General features: G+C 40.2%; 1 pseudogene; it reads left to right on the top strand.

Moving 5' to 3' along the window:
- The first annotated feature begins 829 nt into the window (after positions 1-829).
- LOC118836502 overlaps positions 830-24,516 on the top strand; it is a 137,994-nt pseudogene continuing 114,307 nt past the window's right edge.

Genomic DNA, 24,516 nt, shown 5'->3' with positions numbered 1-24,516 from the left:
ACTCATCTGCCGCCTCTGAACATGAACTTGGTGAGAACAATGTTATGTAGGAACTGACTCTAAATTCACCTTATTCTCTCCAGAGAAGAAAGTGGTATAGGAAAGGATCTACCCCAAAATATTAGAGGTAATGTTTGTACTTTGTTCTTGCTATATCTTCAAATAAATATCCTTTCATAAAAGCTACCAATGTTAAGTAGTTAAATAGAACTGGAGCATTAGTCACTGGCTTCTAGACTCAACCTGAGAGCAATAGAGAACAGAGACGATGTCCAAAGCTCTCGGGCAATGCTAGAAGTCTGAAGAAGGAAATATAATTTGCCTGGCTCCGGGAGAGTGAACCTGAGCTTACTAACCACAGTTGTTTGCATGATGTCTCCCTCATTAGAATGTAAGCTCCACTTCTGAGTCATGTGAACTATAAGATGGAGGACTGGACATTATCTCTGATCCTCATAACCTCTCAATTCTCTCCAAAACAGAAATTATGGGTCAAAGATAAGGCAACTTCAGCTGTATCCATGATCTAGGATACCTAGATTACAAAAGCATGAAAAAAAGCCCAACAACTATGAACTCACTGACCCTGAGCTCACTCAGTACACCTCCTCCATTTCACACATTACCTAATGGAAAGGCTGCACTAGCAAACACAAGGACATAGGCATACCAAAAACCGCACCTTCATACTCTGGACCCCTCTCTCTCCCTTTTTCTGGCTACATGGAGAACCCAGCTCCAGGCTTTGGAATTTGCCTTGTGCTCAGCAGACAGCCAGGTGGCCCGGCTTCTCAAGAGCAAAAACCTGTTGAGGTGCCATAACCCTGTAATGTCGACGCAACAAAGCTCTGAACTGCCTGTGCTAGGCCAAAGAAATAAGGAACAAAGGCAGTGGCACAGGATACCAGGAGAGGATACTGTGTGCAGGGGTAGGGGTGGGGAGAAGGGTGAGGGTATGAATGGTGGCTATGTAAAACTTCATTAAAATGAAAAGAACACAGCATTTAGTTGGAGCCAGTTCTGACCAGCCAAAAGTCACTTGGGACGGAGCCCTAAGCTGGTGAACCATGGATTACCTAACATGAGAGGAGGCTGAGATTCTTTGAGATCCATCCCCCAAAGAAGTTATAATTAGAGAGGAGGGAGTCAGCAAATGAACAATAAGGGAAAACAAGGGGTGAGGGTAAGGGCTGAAATTAGCAGAGTTTTCTGGGAGGTTAAAACTCAGAAGCCTTGAATATAAGTAGATAAATTAACAGGAAAAACAGTTAACCATAGAAGGAAATATGGTCTTCAGATCTAGGAAATGAGTTCAGAAATCTATACTGCAAAGCAAAGGAATATTATTCAATACTTGATGAGAAAGAGGACCCTCTGAAATTTGAGGAGAATATTGAAACACAATATGCTGTTTCCGAGTGGTTTAAAAGAGAAATAAGAATTATGAGAGTAAACCTTATGGCCCACACAGAATGTCTTGAGGACAGGCATTTTGTTTGGTTTTTTTAAAAAATTATATATACCTAGGCTTAACACAGGCTTAACAAAGTAAATTTAATAAATGCTTACTAGCTTGACTTGGGTTTAATGAGTAATATTATATACCACTACTTCAATTCGATGTTCCTTTTCATTCTTCCTTCCTTCTAAAAATGGATAACTTTCCACTAGTCTTCAAATAGCATATACAACATTGTGTTTAACCTATGAGTACTCTGTCCCTGTCCCTGTCCCTGTCCTTCTCCTTTCTCTGCCCAAATGAAGGTACATTTCTATGGCTAAAGGCTGCCTCCTTAACTTTGGGTTTACTGACTAGATTTCATTCCAAAAACCAAGCCTTAAACCCAGTTTACTTGGAGCTCATAGATTGAACAATAGGTCCCTGCCCTCCTAGCCCAGAATAAATGTAAATACCAAATACTAATTGTTTCTCTTTTGGCCAGGAACCCCGAGAGTCTTCCCCTCACAGTTTGATTTTTTTTTTGAGTTTTTGATTAAAGGAGCCATCTTTTGATTAACATCTTAAAGAGGCCTATTCATTGAATGAGCATTACCTCACTCAAAGTGAGAACCTGAAAAGACTTTAGTCTGAAAGGGCCGGGGTCTCCTAAATGCATCCTGGGCCAACTCCAGTCATCCTGATGAATATCTGGCCACTGGACCCAGATGGCTCTGGAGGAGAAAGTGAGACTGGTGACCTTGCACAGCCCTCCCTCAGTCAAATCAAAGTGAACTGAAAGTCATGTCATCATTTCCCTGATGTCATGGTCCTCTTCGAAAACGAAGGACAAACACAACAATGGTTGCATGTGCATGATCCCCTTACTAGAATGGAATTTATCTTCATGAGGCAGGCGCAGAGTCTTACCTAAATTCTATACCTCCCCTTATGTCTAACATAGTAGAGACTTAATAAACATTTCTTGAATATATGCTCTTTTTTATGGACATCTGTGTTTGTGGAGGAACTCAGGAGAAATGGGTACCATTAGAAACATCAGTGGAGCTACGTTGGATGAGGACCAAAGCATTTGGTAATGTCACTTCACCAGGCACAAAGTGGTCTGGTGTGAGCTACTCTATTGACGATGTGTGACAAATCCAACAGAACATATTTTCAATGCTGGCTCTGTGTTCTCCTGCTCTGGAGTATTTGCTATTACTCAAAGGCTTTCTTCCTTTTAACCTAATGATATGAAATAGTAGAAAAAAGAAGGGATGAGGAGAAGTGAAAGGATGTTTGAAGAATTTATATAGAGCCTATTATGTGCCAGGCATGCTGCTAAGTGCTTATTACTATTATCTCGTTTAATCCTCACAACAATCCTGCAAGGTTAGTGCTGTTATTATCCCCATTTTATAGGTGAGGAAACTGAGACAAACAGAAGTTAAATGACTTGCACAGCTAGCAAGTGTCTGAGGCTAGATTTGAATTCAGGTCTTCCTGACTCTAGGCTCAACACCCTATAAACTAGGCCACTATGCTCTTTGAAAGGGATGAATATTGGTAAACATAAACAAGGTTAATACAACAGGCTAAATGAAAATTTAGTGAACCAAATGATCTTAATAAATTATTTGCAAGATTTCTCCAGCAGTATAGAAGTTACTCAAGGGCAAGAAATGATTGCTTTTGTCTTTGTCTTCCCAATACCTGGGATAATGCCTTGTAAATAATAGGGACCTAAAATACATATTTGCTGAATTGAAAATTATGTAACTGTTAGGGCTCTGGACCTGGGCCCCCCGAGAGGGTAGTGAGACGCCAGAGAGTCTGGACCTGCTGACGCGGCAGTGCCTGTGTGGCATCTGTCACGTCAATACCGGGGCGGCTCTAACTGGAGGAGCTCCACCCTCGGGGAGGAACTGGGGAGGAGCCAACCCGAAACACCCAATATAAGGCGCGCCCCAGAGAGGGTCAGGGGGATTTTGTGTAAGATTTCTGGTACGCCATTGCAATAAAACTGCTTGTCGCATTCCGGTGACTGCCTGGTGATTCTCCTCTCGCGTCCCCCGGGAGGAGCCGGAGACGTCCGAAGACCCATGGGCAGGGTGAGTGTGAGGCGGTAGTCGGGGAGTACGGGGTGCTATTGTGGGGCACACCCGTCCGGCCGCCGACAGCTGGCGCCCAACGTGGGGCATCCCTGGCGGGCTCGGACGATGAGGAAGAGAGAAATCCCGAGCCGAAATCCATCTACCCTTGGGAGGTTTTCAAGCAAGGCAAAGAGGACTTCCCATGTCCCCCTCCGAGGGAGGAATTGTTAGAAGCCCCAAAAAAGAAGGAAGGGCAGAACTCCCTAGGCAAAGGAGGTGCTCCTTTACCATCCCGGCACCTCTTAGAAGAGGGAAAAGAGGAACAGGCAAGATGGCGTAAGTGGGAGGGAACTCATGAGCCCAGGGAGAAGGAGGAAGCGGCCGCCGCCCTAATGGCGGAGATGACGCTGGGGCCGTGGAAAGGCTTTTCGTTCAGTACAAGGGGTGCGGCTACAGCCCGGCCCCCACAGAGCCTGCTTTCCTTCAGCCTACGCCAGGCTGTGAGGGACGGGGAGGACATAGATTGGGCAGAGTGGGACTCCCCGATGGCACTACCGGTGCTCATAGAGAATCCAGGCGCTGTGGATGAGGACAGATATCACCGACCTGTTCCCTTTAAGTTCATTAAAGATCTAAAGGAGGCAGTCCAGAAGTATGGCCCAGGCTCAGCCTATGTTCAAAAGGCTTTAGAATCATCTTGCCTTACGCTCCCCTGGACGCCGTTCGATTTTCAGGAGGTTGCCGAGGCGATTTTTGAGCCCGCTACGGCAGTAGCCTTCAAGGCTTACACCCGTAGGGAAGTGCAGAAATTTATTGCAGAGAATAATGTTATGGACGAGCAAGATGCCTTAGACATGATCTTAGGACAAGGGCCTTATGTGTCCTTACAAGACCAGTTAAATTATGACGAAATGGTACGGAGGGCGGTGAATACCTGCCATCTTAAGGCCCTCCGAAAATTAGGCACTCCTGGGAGCAAGGTCTCTTTGACTTCCCTCAAGCAGAGGAATAATGAGGCACCCCTGGATTTTGTTAGCAGGGTGCAAACAGTAGTTCATGCCACCTTCGGCAAAACGGGTGCGGCACCACCCCTAATAGTGCAGTTAGTGAAGGAAGGGCTGTTACCGCAATATCGTGCAGCGCTGACATCACTGTCACCTGATCCCTCCCTTGATCAAATTATTGAAAAACTGATGGATTTACCAAACCCAGACCCTATGACTATGATGGCTTCATGCCTGGAAAAACAAACCCAGTTGATGGCACTGTGGGGGGAGAACGGAAGAAAGCTTACTTGCTACAACTGTGGGAGAGAGGGACATATGAAGAAAGCTTGCCGTGCATCGTATACTCGGTGCTACTCCTGTGGCAAATTAGGGCATATAGCCAAGCACTGTTCTTCCACTCATAGGCAGCAGGGAAACGGGGGGAGGGGGTCCTCTCTAAGGTACAAGGAGGGCCCCCAAAACCTCCTACTTGGGCTCCCCTTTCGTCCCGTATAGGGGGTGGCTGGGGCGATAGGGCAGCCCCTATCGCCGAGTAGATCGTAAAATCTTTAGGGTCTAAGAATGTGGGGTCCGTTTTATGGTAAGAGGCCATTTGCTGGCCCACCAACCCCCATTTCTGCGGATCTACCCCCGTGTGTTCTAACCACGGACTAACTACCCAAACTTTCTCCACCCACTCTCTACATGCTCTTATATGAATTCTAACGCCTTGCTCCTTACAGACCTTATAGATCTGGCAGGCGAGTACGCCTTTGTCCTCCGGCTCAACGCGGGCTTTACAGACCTTCGGTCCCATCGTCCCAAGGGCTCAACCTGTCTCCTTGGGTCTGCCTGGTCTTCCGCTCCCCTTGTCTAATGGGAGCAGGAGCGGCCTCACTGGTAACGCCCCACGTTGGGCGCCAGCTGTCGGCGGCCGGACGGGTGTGCCCCACAATAGCACCCCGTACTCCCCGACTACCGCCTCACACTCACCCTGCCCACGGGTCTTCGGACGTCTCCGGCTCCTCCCGGGGGACGCGAGAGGAGAATCACCAGGCAGTCACCGGAATGCGACAAGCAGTTTTATTGCAATGGCGTACCAGAAATCTTACACAAAATCCCCCCGACCCTCTCTGGGGCGCGCCTTATATTGGGTGTTTCGGGTTGGCTCCTCCCCAGTTCCTCCCCGAGGGTGGAGCTCCTCCAGTTAGAGCTGCCCCGGTATTGACGTGACGGATGCCACACAGGCACTGCCGCGTCAGCAGGTCCAGACTCTCTGGCGTCTCACTACCCTCTCGGGGGGCCCAGGTCCAGAGCGCCCCTAACATGTAACTAAAGCTATTATCTTTCCTTTTATTTTGAAATGATGTCAAATGGCATCTCCCTAGATTTTGGGGGGAGTTTTTTCATGTACCTGTGAAGATACAAAACACCTATTCCCCAATTTATTCTGACATGTGTTTATTAAATGCCCACTATGTATAGAACACTATGGTAGGCTCTGGGGATGATACAAAATTTGAATTAATGTTTGTGCCCTCATGTAACTTGTAGTTTACTATGGTAGAAGAGCTCATTAGAGGTTCCCAAACTTATTTGGCCTATTGCCCCCTTTTAAAAAAATTGCTTAGTGCCCTCTGGAAATCGACTTTCTTCAACTCTTTAATGGTTTTTTGAAATTTGCATCATTTCAAAAAATATAAAATATCTTTTTAAAAGAATGGCACATCTTAAATTTGATAATTAATTGTAAATTTCTGTTTTGTTCCAGCATTGAAATTTTGATGACACAACATTGTATCATGTAATTGTAGAGTATCATATTGTAAACAAGTCATTACACACACATATTCCTGCTGATGCATGCTGAACTTTCCGACAATGAGCAACACGCTTGCCTGCCAACACTTGCTTGTTAAGACTTGTTGGTGGACTTGACCACTGATAGGTTATAACTTGCATTTTGTGTGTTTATTTGGAAAATAATGTAATCACTATGACTTTAACTCTGTTATATAATAGTTGAAACATATATGAATAGTTTTTTTTCCAAATTTTCTTCTCTTCTTTCCTTATGCCTCCTCTGCCCCTCTGTTTTTATTCAATGCCCCACCAATTGCACCCGAGGCTACAACCCCTCCCCCCCCCCCACCATTCCAGTGCCCCCAGAGGCAGTATCACCCACTTTGGGAATCTATGCATTAGAGGACCCGCGATAAAAGGAGGTTGGTCTGTCCTTTTCTTTGAGTATCTTTTGCAAATGTGCCCTGTCAATCATAGAGCAGGACAACCCTATATATCTTTGTTACTCCTGAACACATGGAATCTCTGAGTCTAAGAGGACCTCAGAGATCTTTATTCTAATCTGTTCTGAAACAAAAAAGTGGTGATCCAGCCTTTGTGTGAAGATCTCTAGGATGATGTAACCCACTATTTCTAGAGACAGCATGTTTCAATTTTCAGGTGGCTCTAATTTTTAGCAGGTTTTCTTTATAAAAACCAGAAATTCCTTCTCTGTACCTCAATCCATTTCTCCAGTTTTCTCTCTCTTGTATTTCAGGGCATTACTTTAGCTGTTTTTAGCTGAAAAAGCCTCTAGCTACCCTAACCCCTTGAAAGTCCATTGTTGAAAAGGTTTTCATTTGTAATTAAACAAAGAGGTTCCTGTCTATCAAGTATTCATAAGGATAATGTACATATGTGCCTTTTATCATGGAAATAAAAGTGATTAACAGGGATGAATACATGCAGCCAGTCTTTTCTAGGGGAATGATATGTCAGTTATCTTTAGCACTATTTTATAACTTTTTTCCAAAAAGGAGATTCTGTCCTTTTACCTCAAGGTGGCTGATGAAAAGAATACTTGCAAAGCACACGTCTCCACTTTTCTTCAGCAAATGTTTTAAGGTAACACACTTTCTCATTGTTAAAAGTATGATCAGTTTTGATGATGACAACCCCTCTGGGTAGGTTATGGGTATGCATTCTAGCTGAATTGTACCTAAGTCCTAAATAGTCAAGTTGATGCCCTGTGGGTCTATGCCTGATGTCCTTCCTCACAGTTAGAAACAGAGTTGCTTGATGATTTAGTACAAAGCTCCCTAAACATACAACATTCAATAGCTCAGGCATCTGTGTGAGCCTTACTGAGGCCAAGGAGACTGAGGGGTTTTAATTTGTGTATATTCTCCAATGATTTACATTCCAGAAAGCACATTGTTCTCTGAGTCAAATTCCTCCAGATCTGTATTTCACAAAATCAAAGAACAAGTGTTCTGTTAGCAGTGGGGTAACATAGTCTTGGTTACTAAGACTGGAAAAAGATTCATTAGATCATTCAGTTTTACCTCCAGGTAGTACTTTCTTTAGATGCCAAAAAGCATTTTGGCTCCCTGCTTTCTTACAGTTTTGTGAGGTCAGGCATTTTAGTCATACCGTGTGCAGAGAAGGCTTAAAATGGAGCCACCTCTCTATCATTGCTGAAGGAGAAAAGAACACATAGATAACCTTCCTCCTAAGACCTCCTGAAAATAATTTGTCTCCCAGTAACTTTTACTTAGCAGAATCGATAAAACGGATGTTCTCATCTCGTTTCCCTGCCGATGTAGGGAAGATGTAGTGACAACCTGAAAAATGTTCCCAAATAGACTATGAAATGGAATGAGGAGAAGGAGAGAGCTTGGATAATTGTTTTTAAATGGATCATCTTACCCTATAAAATAATTAACTAACTGTAGAGGAAAACGTCTGTAGATAATAATGAACAGAGAAATAAGCCAAATGATGTGAGCCTTCCTTTTATTCTTTCCATGGTGACTTTCCTGCTCTATCTTTGCCCTCACTGAGTCACCCTCTCATCTGACCATCTTTTGTTCCTCTAGAATCTCAGAGCTGGAAGAGAACTCAGAGGCTATCTAGTCCAGTCCCTACCTGGACAAAAATACACTCCCCCTTCCCAATAATATACCTGACAAGTAGTTACCTGGCCTATGCTTAAAGATCTCCTGAGAGGTGGAACTTGTTACCTCCTGAAGCAACCTATTCCATTTTAGGAAGCTTTTTTCTTACAATCAGTCTGAATCTGCCCCTTTTTTCATAAGGAGCAGTTTAGTGCTAAAAAGGGCAGAAAAAGTACTTTTGTGTAAAGAAAATGATTTGTTAACTGTTAAAGGATGTAGAATATTATAAATAAATATTTTGATGCTTGAAAAGAGTAGAAAAAAAACTTTGGCTTAATAAAAAACTTTCCAATGAAATTTGAGCATTTGAGAATAGAAAATAAACTGTGACATAACGGAAATGCTTAGATCACCTTATGAGAGATAGAGGATGATGCTTTGTATAGGAACAATTTGATTGTTTAATGGGACAAAGGAAAAAATCCTTTATTAAAATCTGGGGAAAAAATAGTACAACCATTTGTAAGGTAAAAAAGGAAATGAAAAACTGTTGAGAGCTCTTAAGCAGTGAGGCATTGTGGTACCTCAGCTCATTTGCATATAGCTGCTTCAAGACTAAAGAGAGTAAAACTTAAAAAAATGAGAAATCATGTATCTATTTGGAGACTGAGGAATGATGGGAAAAAGACTTACAACTTACTCAACTGCATATACTCTCTGAAGTGCAGTGATATTGGCCTCCTTGTGGTGCCTCACACCTGATTCTAATTAAATGCATTTTTCACTGGCTGTCTACTATTACTGCAACTCTTTCCGTTTCCCCCTCCTGTTTCTAAATTCTCAGGCTTCTTTCAAGTCCCGGGTAAAAGTCCACCTTCTACAAGGAGCTTTTAAAAAAATTCTCGTTAAAGCTAATGCCTTCCTTCAATGACTTGTCTCCAATTTATCTTATTTGTCTTTAGTGTACATAGTTGTTTGCATGTCATCTGTTAGACTGAGCTTCTGGAGGGCAGGGGTTGCCTTTTGCCTTTTTTTGTATCTCAATGCTCAGTGCAAAACCTGACACATAGAAGGTGCTTAATAAGTGCTTATTGAATGATTGGCTAATACAGGAAGTTTGGTGAGTTGTCATGTTTTATGTGAAAGTGAGTCACTGAATGCCAGGAGACTAATTAAATAAAAGGCATAAATGAAAGGTATAAGAGATAGGAGGTAGGAGACTGAAGCTGAAGATTAGGTAATGGCAGGAAAAGAATACCCTGCACTTTCCTGAAAGCAGCTGTTTGGGGCATGTTCAAAAGACCACAGCATTAACAATATATAAGAGGACTTTGGCTCCAAGCTCCTGATTGGCTGAAGAAAGAGGGCAAGTTTGAGTAATTGCTCTTTAGCACCACCTACAGTTTAAGGTAGGTTAAAGCCTTTCAGAAATATCTTGACATTTTCTGCCCCCCACCCCGCTCCAGTGTGAGGGCAAGTAGGTGGCCCAATGGATGGAGGGCCAGGCCTGGAGTCAGCAAGACCTGAGTTCAAATCCGGCCTCAGACACTTACTAGCTGTGTGACCCTGGGCAAGTCATTTAACCCTGTTTGCTTCAGTTTCCTCATTTGTAAAATGAACTGGAGAGGGAAATGGCAAACCATTCCAATATCTTTGCTGAGAAAATCCCACATGCAGTAATGAAAAGTTGGATATGACTGAACAACAACGGTTAGTTTGAGAAGGAAAAAAAGGAAAAGGAAAGACACTGCTACTTTTCTTTATAAGAAGAGTTAGTTAGGCTAATCTCCCTTGTTCAAATAGTCAAACAGAGCTGTTTCCTGGGAGCTCAGTGGTTCTCATCGCACAATATCATCTTGAGTGAATAATTCGATTCAACTCAATAACATTTATTAAACACCTCCTACATGTCAGACCTAAGCCCCAGGGATACAGATAAGAGAAAGAAAAGCAATCTTTGCCCTCAAGAAGCTTACAATCCTATGGGGGAAGACAAAACGTGGAAGGAAGCTGGAAAGGAAGTTGGGGAGGGTCACTAGAAGACATCATATTCTATGGAATTCAAAGCAAGTACACTTATCCCTTCCACATCTTGCGGGTTAGGGGCCCAGTGCCCCTCAGATCTGAAAAATCCACATAAAATGTTTGGCCCTCCCCTTGTATCAGAGAAGAAGTTTGATTTTTTTCTTTTTCTTTTATGGAGTGTTTACAGTACCTTATTGTAAAATTTGAATTGAGTATTTTGTTATAGGCTGTATGTTGGTCAATGTTAGGTAAAAATACTTTTTCTGTCTTGTCTGCTGGCCTTCACGTATCATCTGTGGCTTCTGCAAAACTCCATACCCCTCCAAAAAATTTCATGTGATTTCTTATGCCAACCCCAAATATATCAAAACTGTGATGGGGAAAATTGAGATATGGAAGGGATAGTTGTACAGCTGCAGACAGGAAACAGAGAGTGAGTGGGAACATCCACTTCCCTGCCCTTCTTATAAAGGAAAGATTTGGGAGGAGTTTAGTGCAGTCAGAGGGAACAGAGGCTGAAGAAACTGGGAAGATATTGAATATCCAAAGCTGAGTAAAATAGAATAACTGTCTGGTCTGGTTTGGTCTGTATATCCCAGAAATTGCCAGCTGGATAAGCTTTTCAGCTCAACCCCCTTTTAAGGGTTGTTATAAGTGGAAAGAGCTTATGACTGTTGTGTCAATTTGAATTTGGAAGAGAAGATTAGTCCAGATGAAAAGCAAGGAGAACCAATGCACAAATAGTTAGCAGAGAAGTGGTTTTGTGCGGCATGAATGTTCCTGAATAGTTCGATGAAATCAAAACCTGTGGTTCTGGTGCAAAGCTGTGAGTTAGCTCAAGAACATGGATCATACTCCTTCATATACTTACCTATTCTCCCCCGTAGACACTGAATGTGTTAGTAGGAGAGTGTGACGCAGGTTTAGCTCTGAATTGTGTTATGTTTTGTTCTTCATGCACTTGCTTAATATATGAATACAAGGAATATTATTATTTCTATCGCCTTATTACTAAGTAAATGGTTATACTTAAGATTTAAAAGTGACATGACCGTAAGTAGCTAGTTTGGGTAAAGAGAAATGCATCAGTTAGAGCTTAATAGGTAAGCTGGTGAGTAAGGAGAATATAATTCTCCTGCAATAGGGTTACTGCAAGGGCTCTGAAAGATTCCGAGTGTAACTGTGTGACAGCATCTTTCTTTGGAAACCTGGACTCACTTCTGTGAAAGCAGGATGGAATAAGTCAGCTGACCCAGATATGAAACAGGTGTCTGTGGGCTTAGGTGAAAATGTGAAGTCCTACATATTGCATATGGACACCTCATAGGCACCATACTCATCATTATACTATCACCCCAGCTCTATCAGGCTTTCCAATATCAGCTATTTAATTAAGCAACTCAGTTCCAAACTATCTCATACTCTCAAGTCCCTTGCTCCCTTGCCCTCCTGTAACTCACTCACACCTTGCCAAACCCTAACCCTGGATTACTCCCACCATCTGCCTCCTCTGCTCCTATGTATATGCTACTGAATGGAGCTAGAGGAAGTCACACAACTGTGTAGACTGATCCCAATACAAATTTTATTGTTATACTAATTAATGTTATGTTATTTACTATTAGTTGTGTCTTTACTGCACTTTGGGAACCATTTTACTTTCCCTAATGCATCCTCTATTATATTTCCTATAGTGGCTATTACAGACCTTTTCTTTTTTCTCAAGCTTCCCACATTACTGCCTACTCCTACCCTCTCAGCTAAAGATCTTTCCTCATATTGCACTGAGAAAATTGACACAATGAATGTCCTCTTTTCTTCTTTATGGCTCAAAACATCTTGATAATTTACCTCATTCTATGCTCTTTCACTCTGATGGTAAAATGGCCCTTATCCTTACCAAGTTCAACTTCTCCACATGTTCCTTGGATGCCATTCAGATTCCCTTTTCAATACCACCCTTATCTTCAGTCTCTCTTTATCTACTTGTTCCTTCCCTGCTTACTACAAAAATGGCCATCTCTCCCATAGTTAAAACAAACAAAAAACAAAAACAAAAAAGAGACTCTGACATCTTTTTTTACTGACATCCTATATTTCACCTCCAATTCTCAATGAGATGCTTAAAAATAAAATAAAACAAAACAAAAAATTCCATTATCCACACACCACTTAACATAGTATATGATAACTCATAGGATGCACTTAATAAATCCTTATTGACTGGTTGATTCACTATCCTGGTTACCTTCCCCAAGATTCTCTCCCAACTTATTGATACTTTCCTTGAAATGTGGTAACAGTACTAGACATCATACTCATATTTTATATATGGTCTTCATGGGGCAGAGTACATTGGGACTCTTGCTAGAAAATTCTGGAAACTAAATCTTTACTAACAAAATCTAACGTTCCATAACATTTTGTTTGTCTGACAGATGACACTATGGAATCATTGAGTTTTCTGCTTACTAAAACACCCAGATCTTTTTCAGACAAAATTCTGATTGTTCCTGACTCTCCCATTTTGTACTGGTAAAGATGATTCTGTGAAACCTATTTAAGACATTATATTACGTTGACTAAATCTAATATTTTATTATTTAAAATGTGTTATATTTAGCCTGGTAGTTATCTCAACCATCAAGACGTTTGTGTCCAAAAGACTTTCTAAGTTTGTATCAAACCATCAACAACTTTGATTTGGATCTAGTCATTCAATCAGGGTTGTAGCTTATTGACTATACATTGTGATCTAGCCTATATCTCACCATCTTGAATAGCAAGAATAGCATGAAACACTGTTAAATTTTTTGCTAGAATCTAGGCAAATTACATATACAGCATTTTCCTATATTCATATCAGAACCTTTTCCAAAAAAGGAAATTAAATTAGCTTGGCTTGATCTGTTTTTGATAAATCCATGCTGGTGCTCTGTGGTCACTGCTTCCTTTTAAGATGTTTACTAACCACCCATTAATAAGTTTTAGAACTTTGTCAGGAATCAATGTCAAGTCTGCTGGCCTATAGAATAAAGAATCCCTTTTTTAAAAAAATTGGGTCAACATTGGTCCCATTCCAGTCCTGTGGCACCTCTCCCATTCTCTACAGTTTTTTTTCAAATATCTCTGAAAATGTTTCAGTAATACCATTTGTCAGGTCTTTCAACACTCAAGATGTAGTTACTGGGGTCATGGTGACTAGAACTTGCCAAACATAGCTAGATGGTTTTTTTTATCATCACATCCATTTTGTACCATCTCCCTAGCATTCACTTTTGTTTAGTCTTTTCCAGACCAAAAATTATTCTCTTTGTTAGAAAAATCAGAAACAAAATAAGAGTTAAGTAGCTTTACTTGCTTTTCGACATCAATTGTCATCATCCCAACCAATATGAGAAATTGCGCTATCCTTTTTATTTAATTCCTCTTTTCCCCACATAAGTTTAAAGATTTCTGTTGTTGTTGTCTGTAACATTCCTTATCAGCCTTGGTTAATTCTGAGCTTTAAAGATCTTCTTTCAATTCATATATAGTATGTTACACTTTTGTATTGATCCTCCATTACTTGCTTTTACTTTCATTTTGTGTTCATCTGTTTTTAAAATCTAAGATGATCAATGAATTTCTAGTGCTTCTGCATCAGATTTTTTTCCCCTGGCAATTGGTATTGTTTCTCTTGGTATTATCAGAATTTCATTCTGAAGAGCATCCTATCTCTACTGGACTAAATTGATCTGTAGAATTTTAAGCCATATGATTTTACCTACCCTTTCTCTGAACCCTTAAGATCTGTTCTCCTGAAAGAGACCCCAAAATGAAAATTCCAGGAATATTATAATCAAATTCCAGAGTTCACAGGTGAAAAAAAATATTGCAAACAGTCAGAAAGAAACAATCCAAATACTGTGGAGCCAGAGTCAGGATAACACAAGATTTAGCAGCTTCCACATTAAAGAATCACAGGCGGTAGGGTAGGTTGGAATATGGTATTCTGGAGGGCAAAGGAGCTAAGATAAGAATCAAGAATCACCTACCCAGCAAAACTGAGTACAAACTTTTAAGGTACAAAATGGATATTTAATGAAATTGAGGACTTTGAAGCATTCCTGATGAAAAGACCGGAGCTGAATAGAAAATCTGATTTTCAAATTAAAGTCTCAAGAGAAGCATAAGGAGGTGAACATGAAAGAGAAATTGTAAGGATTCAATAAGGTTAAACTATTTACATTCCTACATGGGATGATATTTGTAACTCCTAAGGACTTTATTGTTACTAGGGCAGTTAGAAGGAGTATACAGAGACACAAGGCATGGATGTGAGTTGACTATGATGAGATGATATCCAAGAAAATAAAGTTAATGGGTGAGAAAGAGGGAGGCACTAAGAGAAGGGAGAGGGGAAAGGTTGAATGGCGGTAAATTATGTCACATAGAATAGGCATAAAAGAGCTTTTGCAAAGGAGGGAAAGATTAGGGTATATTTGGAGAATCCTAGTAAACCAACTAAAAAACTAGTGAAAATAACGAACAACTTGAACAAAGTTGCAGGATATAAAATAAACCCACATAAATAATCAGCATTTCTATTTATTACAACAAAGTCCAACAGTAAGAGATAGAGAAATTCTATATACAAAACTGTGGACAATATAAAATATTTGAGAGTTTATCTGCCAAGACAAACCCAGGAACTATGTGAACACAATTACAAAACACTTTTTACACAAATAAAGTCAGATGTAAACAATTGGAAAAATATTAATTGCTCATGGCTAGGCCTAGCCAATATAATAAAAATAATTCTACCTAAATTAATTTACTTACCCAGTGTTGTGCTGATCAAGCTATCAAAAATATTTTATAGAACTAGAAAAAACAATAACAAAATTAATCTGGAAGAACAGTCAATGAAAAAAAATGTGAAGGAAGGTGGCTTAGCTGCTCTGGCTATCAAACTGTATTACAAAGGGGTAATCATCAAAACAATCTGGTATTGGCTAAGGAATAGAGTGGTGGATAATAGTGGTGGAATAGATTAGGTACATTATACACAGCAGTAAATGACCATAGTTAGCTAATGTTTGATAGCCCCAAAGATACAAGCTTTTGGGACAAGAATTCACTATTTGACAAAAATTGCTGGGAAAACTGGAAAACGGTTTAACAGAAACTAAGTATAGACCAGGATCTCACACCATATACCAAGATAAGATCAAAACAGGTACATGATTTAGAAATAGAGAGCGATACCATAAGCTAATTTGGATAACATGGAATTGTTTATTCATCAGGTTTACAGATAAGGGAAGAATTTTGACCAAACAAGACATAAAGAGCATTACTGGATGTAAACTACATTAAATGAAAAAGTTTTGCGCAAAAAAACCCAATGCAGCCAAGATTAGAATGAAAACAGAAAACTGGGGTAAAAAAAATTACAGCAAGTTTCTCTGATAAAGGCATCATTTCTGAAATACATCAAGAACTGAGTCAAATTTATAAGAATACACATCATTTCCCAACTAATGAATGGTGAAAGGATGTGAATATGTAGTTTTCAGAAAAAGAAATCAAAGCTATCTGTAATCATATACTCTAAACCACCATAGATTAGGGAAATGAGAATTAAAACAACTCTGAGGTACCAGCTCATATCTATCAGATTGGCCAATATAACAGGAAAAGAAAATTACATATGTTGGAGGGGATATGGGAAAATTGGGACACTAATATACTGTTGGTGGAGTTGTCTGATCCAACTATTCTAAAGAACGATTTGGAACTATGTCCAAATGGCTATAAAGCTATATACCCTTTGACCCAGCAATAGCACTACTAGGTCTGTATGCCAGACATTTAAAACAACAACAACAAAAAGGGATACGACCTATATTGACAAAAATATCTGTAGCAGCTCTTTTTGTGGTGACAAAAAGATGGAAATTGAGGGGATGCCCATCAACTGGGGAATAGTTGAACAAGTTGTGATGTATGATTGTGATGGAATATTATTGTGTTATAAGAAATGACAAACAGGATGGTTTCAGAAAAAACTGGGAAAATTCATATGAGCTGATGATGCAAAGTGAAATGAACAGAACCAAGAAATATTTTACACAGTAACAGCAATATTGTACTATGATCAACTATGAATAACTTATCTATTCTCAGCAACACAATGATCCAAGACAATTACAAAGGATTATGATGAAAAATGTTATCCACCACCAGAAAAAGAACTGATGGAGTCCGAATGCAGATTGAAGCATACTTTTTTTTAACTTTCTTTAATAAATCACCGTTGATTAGAGAAATACAAATTAAAAGAACTCTGAGAAATACCTCTCAGAAATGACAGAGGCTGGAGAGCATAAGAAGAAATAGATACACAAATAAGCTATTGGTAGAGTTGTGACCTGGTCCAACCATTCTGGAGAACAATTTGGAACAATTACAAATGGGTCATAAAACTGTGCATACCCTTTGACCTAGCAATACCATTACTAGATCTGTACCCCAAAGAGATGGAAGAAAATGGAAAAGGACTTATGTGTAGAAAAATATTTATAGCAGCTCTTTTTGTGGTGGCAAAGAAATTGGAAATTGAGGGGATGCCCATCAATTGGGGAGCGGCTGAACAAGTTGTGGCAAATGGTTATGGTGAAGTACTATTGTGCTATAAGAAATAATCGGGGCGGGGATGGTTTCAGGAAAAAAAAAAACATGGCAAGTCCTATAAGCACTGAAGCAAACTGAAGTGAAAATCAGGAGATCACTGTGCACAGTGGCAGCAACATTGTAATGATCAACTGTGAAAGACTGTGCTACTCTGATCAATACAATGTTCCAAAATAATTCTAAATGATTCAAGATGAAAAAATGCTATCCACCTCCAGAAAGGGAACTTATGAACTCTGAATATAAATTGGATTATAATTTTTTTACTTTATTTTTGTCATGTGGTTAATATGGAAATATGTTTTACATGATTTTTCATATGTACAATTAATTGATATCATTTTGCTTGCCCTCACAGTGGGTAGGAGAGGGGTGAGAGGGAAGGAAATAATTTGGAAGTCACAATTTAAAAAGAAAAGAATGTTAAATAAGTAACAAATACAGATATCTTAATTCATATGGGAGGCTAAAAATCATCTTGCAGAATTAATTGAATGAACAAACAGCTCCATGGTTATAGAATATACACTTTAGGAAGGAGAGATGGGAGAAGAGGGATACTAAAAGGAAGGTTTAGTTATATTCAATTTTCAAGGTTCTTCTGACACTACTTAGTAAGCTATTTTCTTTAGTAGATTTGGGCATTTCATATTTATTTGACCTTTTCCTGATTCCAGGAGAAATGAATCCATTTATGTAATGTCAAAAAAGAGAAATTTTCTACAAAAATCTTTTTTATTGAGCCAGTTGTTTTCTCTTTCTTGACTTGGAAGGAGACTAATTGAGGTGAACAAGACTCTGAAATTTGAACCCTAGATGCCTTTTAATTTCCAGCCCATGCACAGGGGTTTGGGTCCTCCTAGGGATGGTACAGAAATAAATCCAAAGATGGAAGTAGTGAGAACTTGTGGTCACCAAAAACACTTATCAAGTAATTTTTAGATATAAAATACTAAGGTAGGAACTTGGGGATATAAAGTAAGATATAGAAGATGGCAGAGAGAGAGTGGAAGAATTTTTCCCTAGCTCACCCAGCACACCACCTCCACAATTATCTAGAAAACTAGCCAGATCAAATTATGATTGGGAAAGCCAAGAAAACTTCGCAGTGAGTCCTTTTTTGCCTACTGTGGTTTAGGAAGGGAGAGAGAGAGAGAGAGGGAGAGGGAGAGGGGGAGAGAGAGAGAGAGAGAGAGAGAGAGAGAGAGAGAGAGAGAGAGAGAGAGAGAGAGAGTAGGGGGTGTCTTTGGACATTGGTACAGGAGATGGCCAGGAGTATTCAAGGTGGCAGCTGAGGTAGGGAGCATTCCAATGCTCTGGGACAGTCTTTCCTGACTCTCTTTGGGCTAAGTCAGGAAGCACTGGAGCAGAAGGAGATCCAAGGGGATCCCTGAATAGGAATGCAGGATTGAATGGGTGCCATCTGTTAGCTCTGATGCCCATTTCCCAGTTGTGGGTCATGGGTTCACAGAGGATAGAAGAGGTCTCAAGGGAACACGGGCTCACCCTAACTGGATCCTGAGGAAGGAACAATTTCCAGAAATTCAGCTGTGGCTCTGAGCCCAGGAGCAGAGCAACAGCCACTCAGTTCTGACCTTCAGCCCAGCATCTAAGCCTGTAGAAAAATAACCAGGACGGGAGTACCAGACCAAAGGGGAGTCAACAGTTCAGTCACTCCCAAAATGAAGAACCTCCCAGTAGGCTATCAGTGACTAAGTCCAGCAGCAGTCTGCTGAAACTCAACCATGCATAAGCCAACAAACCCAAACCCAGGTCAGGAATTTGCAGTACTCAGACCAGGAATGTAATCAACAGACAGCTTCAGATCAGACTAATTTGGCAGCATTGAAAGCTAGCAAGCCCCCAGACTGACCTGTGAAAGCAGATAGATAAGTAATTATACTGGAATGGAGTGTGTGAAAAGTACAGAAGACAGCTCCTACAATATCAGGGTTTAGGACATAGGAGGGGGTAGTACCTGTTCTGGGCATCAAGAGCAACAGCTCTTGTTGGGGGTGAAAGCTGATCCCTGTTTTATGGTTGCTACCTAATTAGGAACACACAACAAATTTCATCATATAACCACAAAAGATAGCCCCAAGGACCGTGGGCCAGCTCCTGCAATGTGCAAATATTCTTTGACATTTGTGCCTCCATTTTTTAAGTATCCTCTCAAGAATGCTAAAAAGAAGGCAGAATTCATGTTGCAGTTAACCATTGACACTCTAGGTACCAAAAATCTTTAATTAATTTAGAACTAAGTCAAGAACACACATGAAACAATCTAATTGTTCATTCTTATACCCTAGACAATTGCATAACATGCACAATGTTAAGATTAAGCCTTCGGTACAAGAATTATATCTCTATAAAAAACTAATTTTAGGGACAGCAGTAGTGATGCCCCAGATAAGGTTGTAGGGGCCATTGTAAGTAAACCTCTATTTTTCATTCCCTAATAATTTTCTTAGAAAAAATACCTTTGGGGCTATAATTTATCTTGTTTAGTCTTAGTTCAAAAGTGGATTTGGTGGAGGAAAGCTGTGAAATTCAGCAAGATTTAAATTATGCTGCTCCGATGAAATAGACTCCCCTTTGCAATAGCAAAGAATTGTGTTATTAAGTATGCATGGACTGATTTCAGCTATAGGATGGCTTACCCTAAAAGTACTGAGCTTGTACAGGCATTTTAAGGAGAACAATGAAAACTAATAGGAAAAAATAACATTTCTTATCTTCTTGGGTGCCAAACACTTTATAGACATGGCCTAATTTATCGATTCTACAATACCTTCCCAACCCCAAAAAGACATGGATGAATGGCTCTTTTGGGAAGATAAATAACTCTGTGATGCTTTATAGAAGCTTAGTTTCCCATTATCTTTTTGAAATAGGTAAGTCAACAAACATTTATTAAGCATCTACTATATTCCAGGTGGAGGCAGCTGGGTGGCTCAGTGGATAGAGCACTGGTGACATAGTCAGACTTATGTTTTAGGAAGATCAATTGGACAACTGTGTGGAGGGTTACTGGATTGGGGAAAGGTTTGAATCAAGGATCTCAATCAATAGACTGTTGCAGTCATATCCTGGGAGGGGAGCGGTTTTAAAAAAAACATGTCAAGACCTATATGAGCAAACTGAAGTGAGAAGAACCTGGAGATCACTGTGCATAGTAGCAGCAATGTTGTAATAATGATCAGCTGTGAAAGACTGGGTTACTGTGACCAGAGCAATGATCCAAGACAATTCCAAAGGATATATGATGAAAAAATGCTATCCGTCTCAAGAGAGAGAGCTAATGAACGCTGAGTGCAAATTGAAATATGATTTTCTCACTCTTTATTTTTTCTTGCTTTAAAGTGAAAATCTGCAAAGACCTTAACTTCAAAGGGCCGGAGTCTCCCATTACATCCTGGGCCATCTCCAGTCGTCCTGGTGAATATCAGCCCACTGTACCCAGATGGCTCTGGAGGAGAAAGTGAGGCTGGTGACCTTGCACAGCCCTCCCTCACTCAAATCAAAGTCAAGTGCAAGTCATGTCATCATCTCCCTGATGATGAACAAAGGACAAACATAACAACAACAACAACACAACAACAAAGCTGATATCTTACTGCTTGCCTTCTGTGTGCATGAATTTGGAACTCAAAGATTAAAAAGAAAAGAATGCTAAAAATAAGTATTTTAAAAGGGTTATGAATACCAAACAGGATTTTATATTTGATCCTGGAGGTAATAGGGAGCCGCTGAAGTTTATTAAGCAGGAAGGTGATATGGTTAAATCTGTGCTTTAGGAAAATCACTTTGGTGACTGAATGGAAGATGGGTTACAGTAAGGAGAGATCTGGGGCAGGCAGACTCACCAGCAAATTATTACAACAAGCCAGGTGTGAGGTGAGGAGTAACTGCATTAAAGTGGCGACAATGTCAGAGGAGAGAAGGCGGCATATGCATGAAAAAAATGCAGAGGTGAAGTTGAGAAGCCTTGGTAACAGATTAGATATAGGGGTGTGAGAGAGTGAAGAGTCAAGGAGTATGCCTAGCTTTTAAGCCTGGGGGCCTAGAAGGATGTTGTTGCCCTTTTCAGTAGGAGAGCTAGGAGGAGGGAGGGTTTGAAGGAAAGACAATGAGTTCCATTTTGGACACACTGAGTTTAATATGTGTACTGAACATTTTCTTTGAGATATCTGAAAGGCAGTTGGAGATGTGAGATTGGAGATAAGCAGAGAGGTAAGGGCAAAATAGGTAGATTTGAGAATAGTCAGCATAGAGATGCTAATTAAATCCATAGGAACTGCTGAGATCACCAAGTGAAGTAGCATAGTGGGGACGAGAAGGGGGTCCAAGACAAAACCCTGTGAGATACCTATGATTAGAAGACATGATCTAGATGGAGATCCAGCAAAGGGGACTGAGAAGGAGTGGTCAGAGAGGTAAAAGGAGAATCGGTGGAGAGTAGCAAAAACCTAGAGAGAAGAGAGTATTGAGGTGGAGATGATAATCAAAAGTATTGAAGGCTATAGAAAGGTCAAGAAGAATGAGAACTGAGAAGAGACATTGGATTTGGCAACTAAAAGATCATCAGCAAATTTGGAGAGAATGGTTCTGGTGGAACGAAGAGGTAGAAATATGGAATGTAAGGAGTTTTAAGAAGAGAGTGAGAGGAGAGATGCCTATTGTAGATGACTTCTTCAAAGAGCTTAGCCACAAAGGGTAGAAGAGATATAGGACTGAAATTAGTGAGGATGGAAGAGTGAGCCCATCAGGCTGACTCTTATTTGCCATTAGCCTGAGAGCTCTTTGGTGCAGAATTGGGGCATATCCATTGCTGCATCCCTATCATGGTGCCCTGCATGTTGCACTTGAGTAATAATAAATAATCATTGAATTAAATAACTGCGTTTATTTTTAATAATTGGCTGTTAATGTTAGGTCACAAGCAATACAATTTAGTGATCAATAGATTCCCATTCAGGTTTTAGTCTCAGTTCTGCCATTAGCTGAGTGACTTCAGCTGGGTCACTTCGTTAAGAGTTCTTTTTTCATCTGTGGAGTAAAGAGAAGAAACTATGTTTTCTGAGGTTCTTTTCAATTCTAGAATTTCTATGGCACTATTAATGTGTAAGACTGGTGTTCTAGCTCTACCCCAATTAATGTAAACACACAAGGCCCAGACTTCTAGAGTGAGTCAATCAAAATATATAAATTCAGGACAAACAAATCTTTAATGACCAGTGAAGCGCTTTGATCATTAGATGAAAGAAGATGACAGCACATAGGATATGTCTCCTGATAGTCTGCTGAAATCAGACACACACACCTGGAAGAGCCTATGTAAAATGCATCAGCTCAGTTCAGAATCAAACATTTCAGCAGTGATAGTTGAATAGTGATCAAATCTACCAAATCCAGATGAAGAATTGTTGTTATTTTTGAGTCCTTTCTGACTCTTCATGAGCCCATTTGGAATTTTCTTGGCAAAGATACTAGAGCAGTTTGCCATTTTCTTCTCCAACTCATTTTACAGAGGAGGAATTGAGACAAATAGGGTTTAGTGACTTGTCCAGGGTCACGTAGTTAGTCTCTGAGGCTGGATTTGAACTCATGAGGTTGAGTATTCCTGATTCTAGGGCCATTGCTCCATCCACTGTACCACCTGCCAAGTGAAGGACTACTGAGGGGTAATTGTTAGAGGTGAAGATCAAGTTTCTCTCTTCTTCCCCTTTTGAATGGGTAGCGATCTTGTGAATTTTGAAAGGTCAGAAGATCTGGCGTTCCTATTGGAGCCAAAAACAGAGTCCCCAGAGCAATGGTGGCTGAAAGTAGCATCTGCATGGTGAGTTGAGAAATTCTTTTATGACAGAAGGCAGCATCAGGACCCTACAAGGGTACCAAACCTCAGAGGCCAGCAGAGAGCTATATCTCAGGGGAACTTCTTGAGAATTCCACAAAAGGAGAAATAGACTTCTGGTAAACAGAAAATGTGAGTTTATCCACTGGCCATATAAGCCTTCTAAATTTGAGTACAGAGACCTTGTGTGTAAAATGCAAGACTATAACACTTGTTTAAGGGGAAATTAAAAAAAACCCTGTTCTTGCTATATCTGCTTAGTAAATACATTTCTTCTAAAAAGATGATGATGATGATAGATAATGAAAAAAAATTGGCCTCTCTTGAAAACATGCTAAAAATAATTGAATATGACTTCCAGGTCATGTATTCAACAAGATGTAGGACTAGACACTTTTTTCCAATTCTTACAAACTCCCAAACCTCTTGAAAATAGGAATTATGTGCAAGAGATAAAGCAATTTCACCTGTCCCCATGGTCTAAGACACAAAAAAGCCTAACAAGCCAATGAATGAATAGCAGTGAGGGTCAATCTCTAACTCCTAACAAGCTCACCCAGCACCTCCTTTCCCACAGCTCACCAAACTCTACAAACCAACCCTCAGGCTTACAACAAAACTCAGTTCTAACCTCCCCTATTCTCAGGCTGTGGTAACACAAAAGGCAGAATCTTGTATTCTGGGCTGCAATAGAACTACCAGAGCACTGAGGAACAGAAGGAACTGAGGCACAGCATCAGCATAGATAGATGTATGCCACACCACTAAGACTGAGGGGAAAAATTGGGTACTTAACTAGGGCTAGTTCTGCCCTTGCAGAAGAAACAGGGACAACGTCTGATGCTGGTGAAACTTGACTTGTCCTTTATGGGAGGACTCTGAGACCACTTTAAAGTCAGGGTCCAGGAAAAACCACAATCAAAGGGGAAGGAGTTAGAAATGAGCAATAAGGAAGAAAGACTAATATTATCAAAAGATTTCAGGAAGAAGAAAACTCAGTAAAAGACTTGTGAGCATAAGCAGGTAAAGTAACAGGGACAGTATTAATGAGCAAAGAATACATGTCCTTCAAGTCAGCTACATGATTGGATATGTTTTATGTATATATACTTGCACACACATATAAGTATACATGTATGTAGATATGTGCTAAAAAACACACATATGTATGTTCATACATGTATGTGCATAAATATATATATTTGTGTGTGGATATGCATATATATATATACACATATATATTGTGTATATTAAAAGACAAAGGAAAATGAACAAGCACTTAATGAGGCAGAAAATCATTTGGATTCCCCAAAATATATGGAACAATAACAGAATGTTTCTGAATGGTTTAAAACAGAAATAAAAAAATTTTAAGCAGACCTTTGGCCTGCACAGCAGAAATAATTGACATATTAGGAAAAGTTTGATTCACATTAGCAAATTCACTTTGCATCTGTGGCCCTGCCTAGTTACAACTCCATGGATTAAAGATGCTCTTCCCAGGATATGCTCATCACTTCTAAATTCACCACGACGC

This window comes from Trichosurus vulpecula, chromosome 1, assembly GCF_011100635.1.
Source record: "Trichosurus vulpecula isolate mTriVul1 chromosome 1, mTriVul1.pri, whole genome shotgun sequence".
In the NCBI taxonomy this organism is placed as follows: Eukaryota; Metazoa; Chordata; class Mammalia; order Diprotodontia; family Phalangeridae; genus Trichosurus; species Trichosurus vulpecula.
Note: the sequence above shows the minus strand (reverse complement) of the source record. Positions and strands in the feature narration are given on the sequence as shown.